A 7,637-nucleotide genomic window follows, 5' to 3' on the forward strand; every position below is an offset into this window, starting at 1 on the left:
AAAAAAAAAAGTCTTAACACATTGCACTTAAGACACAACCAAAAATATTTGTATAATATTTGTTGCATCTGTGCATCTGCTCAGTGAAACGAGAGGTTGACAGTAAAGCTTGCCACAGAGGAAAACTTCATTCCCTTCAGAGGAAATCTCAGGTAATCACACCAAAATACCAAAACTGAGTAGAAAAAGCCCACACCTTGATCACTGCAGATCTGATAATGATGCAAATCATGAAAAGGCYTGAGCTAAACATTGTGCATTTTGTGCATGAACACAAAGTGGAAATTTCACAACACTTTGCTTTCTCTTTTACTCTGAGCCAGCCCCTCCAGGACTTGTGCCACTGCTACATGTAGGGGCCATGTAGTAAAGAGAAAAGGAAAGCAACTATTTCCCCCTAAATTACTGCTTGGTCATAAACACACTGCAATTCTACTACAAAACTTAATGTTCTTATTAAAGKTACAGGAAATGGCTAATTGTGTGTATAATGGTTTTAGTTTTGTTTCATTAATAATGTTCAATATTTACCTCCAGATGGGTTAGGTAATCATATAAATAACCTACAGTTTTTTTATATCATCCCAGTGTGAAAAGAAAGAAGACATCAGAGATCATTTAATAAGACAGAACATCTCCATGAACCCAGAATCACAAATAAAAACTACTTTCACACTATTTACATCCAATACAGTKCTGATGCCATATGGTGAAGATAAAGACTCGAAAAAGAGCCTGAAACACACTATTCACAAAGCCATTTTGAAGTTAAACATTAAGCATATAAAATATTTATTCCCTTTTCAGGTGTAATATCTTCAATTAGCAATATACTATTCAGAACACGTTGATTTATCCAAGGGGACACTACAGAAATGGATAAATATTTCACAAATTTTAGTTTTCAAGGAAAACCTTCAGAGCAAATATGAGGAWAACAAATTTAAACTCATCAAAACTTTTCAAAACAAGTTGTGACATCAAAACAGATGTCACAGCCTTGGAACCATGCAGACACACCCTGCTGAAACATAATCCTGATTTACCTCTCTTTCCTTCCTGTTCCCTCTCCTCTTTTCTCTCTCATTGGACACATCAGAAGCTCTCAATCTAACACACTTTTCTTTGGAAGGAGCAGGATTTTTAAAACCTAGGTTTTCATACTAATTATAACATGAAAATTCACAGCCAACATTTTACAGAAGAGGAAAACATGAGGTAATAAAAACATGCATAAAGCTCAGCATCCTGTCTGCATCTTCTGTGCTGAGAGTGTTTCAGTCATATTTACTGGAATGGGCTTCAAACTTCATCCACAAAATTGCCAAAAGCTCTTTTGGTTTCRGAACTAATTTGCCACACACTTTGCTTCCTAGAGACATGGATTTTCCCTAAGATTTTGTTAGACTAATGGGAAAATGTACTATTAGTGATAGAGATCTCTCATTAAAAAATAAGGATAACTTAAAAGATTTACAAGATGCAATCTTGCTATGATTTTTTAAAGTAAGAAATATAATGGAAGTCTCTAAATGTAAACAAAAAAAAAAAAAAAAAAAAAAAAAAAAAAAAAAAAAAAAAAAAAAAAAAAAAAAAAAAAAAAAAGAGCTAAAACTGTCAAAATAAAAGAATTATCTTAGCAATTTCTTTTTACTTAACTGGAATAAATTATTTCATTGGAGAAAAAATTACCTCTAGAATTGCTACTGGAAAGGACATATTGAAATTATTTGGTTCCAACAAAACTTCATTTTCTTATTTAAATTGTCATTTGGAAACATTTCAGTCAATCATTCTCAATTCAAAACCAGCAGCCTCTACTTCATTATCTCCTAAATGTTTAGTTTACTTATCGAGCTAAGGGACAGTTTTACTGATCCAAGTTTATCCTGGGAATACTCCAAAGAAAATAAAGAGAATTAATTTATCATGCTGTTTATAATGACAAAGTGTTGGTATTTATGCCCATATCACCTATAAATTTATAATTGTAGCAGCTTATTTATAGTTAATAGAAACTGAAAATATGCCATTGATCAATCTTGGATACTTTCCATTAGTATATACCTTTTATTCTCTGATTAAAAAAAAAGCCTTATAGCACTACACTTGCTGAAAGCAACTGCCTACTTAAACTATTTCTCAAACTTATTTAATATCTTTTATTATTAGGAACTCATTATGGAAACTATTCCACAAAGTTTAAAACTTCTTTAATGTTTAATTGCATTTTTGATCATTAATTACATCCACAGATAGACAGAACTTTTTAAATCTTAATTTTCTCATTTAAGTTTGAAATAGAGTTTGCTGCCCAATAAATTTTATTTTAGGGCAGAGACAAGGCCCATATATTGATGAACCTTTTAAAAGAAACCCACAGCTCAATCAGAATAAAATTCTATTTATCTACCATTTCATAATACGAGAACGATAAAGTCATCTGTGCAGAYGAAATTTTGAGTTCACTGAAAACCATCTTTAAGATTTATTATTTATACGTTTTATAATAGAAGCTATGACATGAAGACTTTTTTATTTAGAAATATCTGCAACAGAAGTACAGCCCCTGAACTTGTTAGTGGAATGAAAGAAGTTCTTGTCCTTTGTGTCTGCTACAAAAAACCAACAGAAAGGGGTACAATGCACACATTGACATATGACTGATGGTTGGCTTGATCTGGGAGGTTTTTTCCAAGCTTTACAATTCCATGGTCCAGTGATATCTCAAGGTTTGGGAGTCAGCAGCACCTGGTGCAGAGCCCTTCCCACCCCCAGCTCCTGTGAGACAGGGGCTCCTTTCCAGCCCTGGCATCTGTGACGATTTACAGGGCACAATAATGGTAAAACACCAGCATCCTACATCTCCTATGCTGAAATAAACACCCTTCTCTTCTGCCTTAAATTATCTCTGCTGTGCCTTCACAGACACGCAGGGACTGGAGAGAAATGTTCCTGATGGTGTGAGGTCCTGCAGGGTGAGAGCCTGACTGATCTGACKGAGGGGCAGAGCAAACTCATGAACCCTCTGCTCTTGGAAACATAACTCACTCTGCAGTGGGTTTTCTAAATCATAATGTAGGAATGTTTCCGAGATAACAAACGGCATTTTGTTCAATTTGGTAAYAAACAAAAATCTTTTATTTTTCTTCACAAGTGACATTTACTGTAGACCCTTTTTTAACCACTATCACTCATAACAAACTTTCTTTCACTTTCTTTTCCCTCCTTACTTCTATCCTTTACAACATAAGCAGTTTGAATTATCCTACCTCATACTCAATTAGTTTTGCTCCTTTACTTGCAGAACTGTGTTATTTTCCAGTGTGATTTATTTAGGAAGTTTAGGCTTGTAAGCAACAGACCTGAAAATATTAAAAGCCACAAGACTTAAATTATTGTTATTTTTAAAATATAACTAATAGATAGAATTGTTTCTGTCATAAATAGTATCTATTAAACTTAGATGTTTAAATGGAAAGTTCAGATGTAAGAAGTTTAGCTGGAAGTAGATGGAGAAAAGGGAGATCAACTTGTCCCCAATATTTCTAGAGATGGAAGAGGTGGTGAACAGGGGGTCAGTTGTGTACATCCCACTCCTTATGTGGGATAACATAAGGTTATTGGTTAAAGGGTAAACTATTAAGATCATGTATTTCCAAGGAAGGAAAATGATAAATAAGTGGGTGATATATTAAAATGACAATAAAGAGGGATGCTCAGTACTAGGTAGGCCCTGCTCTGTGTGCTTGGTTTTCATGTGCCTACTTGGGTGGCACAAAAYGATGTAAAGTTTAAAGATGGACGTTCCATTTCCATTTGCACTTCGGAGATTTTTTTCATTATTCTTAGCCTTACCAAGCTGCTGCAATATTTTCAGTGTTCTTGCTACAGTTAGGTTGTGAAGATAGAAAACTCTGTGATAATAAAAATATCATTCACTGAATATTCCTCTGGCTATAGCTTTTTAAATTTACTTTTTAAATAAAATATGAAAGTATGTAGCCTGCTCCTAGGGACTCCATTACATTTCATCTGCAAATATAAAAATATTTTGTCCCTTTTTACCAAAGTGTATTTGGGAAAACAGCTGCTTCCAGTCAGGCAAACACAGAGCTAAGACTTCAGTTTTGACATGCATTAGTCCAAAACCAGACAATTATTTTAGGCAACAACACAAAAAAAATTGTTCAGGATTAGACAAAAATAACATAAACTGACCATATTTTATTAGCTTTGAGAATATTTTTGTGACAGATACACATATGGAGCAAAAGGCTCCATGGTTGATAAGCAAAATTAAGGCAGCCATGTACATCTTGGTCACAAGTTTTTTCCTCCTGCTAGGAGTACCTCTAAGAACATTTCCTATTAATTATCAAAGACTTTTCAGGCATTTTCACATATTTTGGCAAGTCTGCTACTTTCAGATATTTTTGGAGTGTCAGCTCAAACTTACTGCATTTTAAGAGGGATATTAWATGTTTCAGTGAAAAACACCAAATTCTTTGCTGATTTGTTTTTATTTGCTAAATCCCTCTTGCTCTTGAAGCTCTTATTTCTGTAGAACCAGGGCTCAGCACTGCCCTTCCTTCAGTCCCTCACACCTGAGGACTCCACAGCACAGGGGCTGTGATTTACGTACCAAACCCTCCCCTGTACTCCAATTTCACTCCTTTTACGAATCCCTTGTGTTGTTTTTTCCTTGACCTCACTTTCCAAGTGAGAAAGCCTGCTTATCAACAGCTTCCAAAGTGCTGATTTCCCTGTCTCTGACAGGCAGCCTCACACCACTCCTATCATTTATCCACACAGAGAGTTTCCAGCTGCTGCAGCAGCACTTTGTCCTCAAGAAATAAACAATCTGTTTTCAAACCTGGGACCTGTCCTGACTAACAAAYAGCATTTCCTCGGAGGTGGCCTCTGACAATTAAACAGGGCTAATTTCTGAAGATCCTGCTTCATTAAGAGATTAACATTTAATCCATCCTAGTACATAAATGATGAGGGTGTGGATAAAATATTGAATCTCGTTCCTTCRGGTACAATTCTCTTTCAGTACTTGGGGAGAGTAACTGCTGGTAAAAGGGATAGGTTAATGGTGCACCTGTCTGTTTATTTGTTAGATTTTAAATAGAAAACAAACAAAAAGAAATCAGACTCAACTGAGTAAGAAGTCTAGAGTTTACAAACAAAATCTCAAAGGTTTCTGACCTTTCTCACACTGCAATGTTTATAGAGATTTCGAATCCTCAGATTATCTTCCTGCCTTTCCCTAGGACCATATCCTACCCCTAATATAACTAATGATTTGGCCATCTAAAACCATCTTTCCTTGGTTTTGAGTTTGAACATGACAGGTTGGCCATTGGAAAACACTGTTTTGTCTTGTGAAAGTAGAAAAAAATACTAAAGTAATGCTTGTGCTCTTGAATCTTTTTGAAATGAGGCTTTAAGGGTAGAATAATGTGAGTTGGATCCTTTCTGACAGTCTTGTTCAGCATTTTGGCACACAGAGATAACACTTTAAAGAGAGGAAGCAATGGCAATGATTCACTTTGCTGAGGAATCTAAATGTTATTTGAAAGCATGGCTCCTGTGTTTGTAAACACACTCTGATCAYGATTCTGTGCCCACACCCAGCACTTCTGTGGTTATGCTTTGCTTTAATACTCCGCTCCAGAATTGTTCCACTGCCTTTCCTGCCTATCTATCCTCCTTATTCTAAATTACACATGGTACAAGATGAAACAAGCCCCAAATAACAATAATAAACCCCAGGTGGATGCTAAATAAACATCCTGTACACAGAGAAATGTCGTGTACACACAGAATGTGCAGCTCCTGCACCAGGACAGATGTGACAGAGGCAGAGCAAGCACCAGTGCATGTGCAGCCCTTCTGGCATGGCTGGATGATGAAATTCAGGAGCTCCAGACACCTCTACTGACACAGATGAAACCTGTACACCACGAGACCCTTCTCGGGTTAGAATGAAGAATCATGAAACCCAGAACGAGTACTTTCATAATCCAATTCCTGATCTGTAGGGTTTGTGTTGCTTTTTATTATAATAATTCTCTTTTCCTYAGTTCCTGGCCACCAGTAAATATTACTGCCCAGTTTCTGGCCAGAGTYGGGTTTCAGCCACAAACTTTCACTGCCTAATGCGCCAACTCCTGAGAACTGGGAACCCACTTAAAACTCAAACTCAAATGCAGCAAGTGGGGAATGCCAACAGCTGGTACCAAAGTACTTCACACACAAAACAATTCAATACAATGTTATCTTACTTAGATTTAGGAAGACTTTTAGTATCTTCTAATGYTTTTAATACATATAAATGTATTAAATRTTTTWATCCATAACTKGAAWYTCAGTGAAAAAGACAGAAGTTTAAYAGAAACCTAAGAGGGAAGGAAGGAAAACCTCCTTTCAAATGTAAAAGCTGAGTGGCTATTCCTGCGTTCCAAGGGCTAACAGCCAGACACAAATGTACTGGAAAGCAACAGAAAATTATTTATTCATCAAACTTAATGCCAAATTATTTTTTTCACTATAACCTGCATTCTGAGTAAGCCAATCAGGTGGTTCCCATTACCTGATATAAAGGTGATTGAATAATAAAATGCTCAAATTCAGCCASAAATGAAAGGAGGCATTTGAAAAACAGAGTCACAATGATACTGAGCAGAACATCTTCATACAAACATACCACTTGAGCTGCTCTATTTCAGTGGAGAAGGAATATTATCCCTCCTCAAGTATTAGAAAAGGTGGGGGAGTAGAGAAGAAGGAACGAGGCCTTTCAAATGAGAACACTCTTGGTGAGTCACTGCCATGCTAAGGGGCAGGAAATATCCTACTTTTCAAAGACTTCAGAAAGGCATTTGTGTGTTCTGAGTCCATTTATCTGCTTGTAGGATCCTGGGAAAGATGAGAAGCTGGGGGGAAAGAAAAATTATTGGACTTTCAGGGCTTTTTCTTACCACCCACTCTTGTGCAGCTCACAATACTTGGAACATTCTTTACTACATGCTCTTCCTATCTATTTTGCCAGTGCCAGCTCATAAACCTCAGTCATTTTCTTAGCTGACTACCTGGCAAGATGAAGAGCAGTAAAAGCCTGCACAGGCACTGTCAGACTCTGACTGAATAGGTGGAAAAATGGTAATGTTTTTTGTCAGAATTGAATTTAAGCTTCCAGCAAATTTGAAACCTCAGGTGAGGTGCTGGGATGATTTTCTGAAGTCCTTTTTCTCCAACACCCACCTYGCACTCGGTTATGCTGAACAGATAATAAATCCCTGTCAGTCTGTACAGCCTCTGTAGCACTAAGGAATTTTTGCACATCTACCCAGAGCTCTTTCATGCAAGTCTAGACAGCAAAATAATTTGGTATTCCCAATAATTTGGTGGGCCTCTTAATTACTGGATTTCTCTCTTTGGGTTTTTTTTTTTTTTTTTCCAGATGAGACCTGGATTTTCCTCAAATAACTTAATTGGTATTTCTTAGGCTTTTAAGAGACCAAATCAGGTTGAGGCAACACAAAGTCAGGATCAGAAAATAAACAATAAAACTCCATTCACTTGAAAGAGATTTTGCCTCAAATCCATATGCTCAGATATTCACTCTC

The sequence above is a fragment of the Malurus melanocephalus genome, unplaced genomic scaffold (genome assembly GCF_030028575.1).
Source record: "Malurus melanocephalus ecotype Western Australia unplaced genomic scaffold, MMel_1.1 scaffold_67, whole genome shotgun sequence".
Classification (NCBI taxonomy): Eukaryota; Metazoa; Chordata; class Aves; order Passeriformes; family Maluridae; genus Malurus; species Malurus melanocephalus.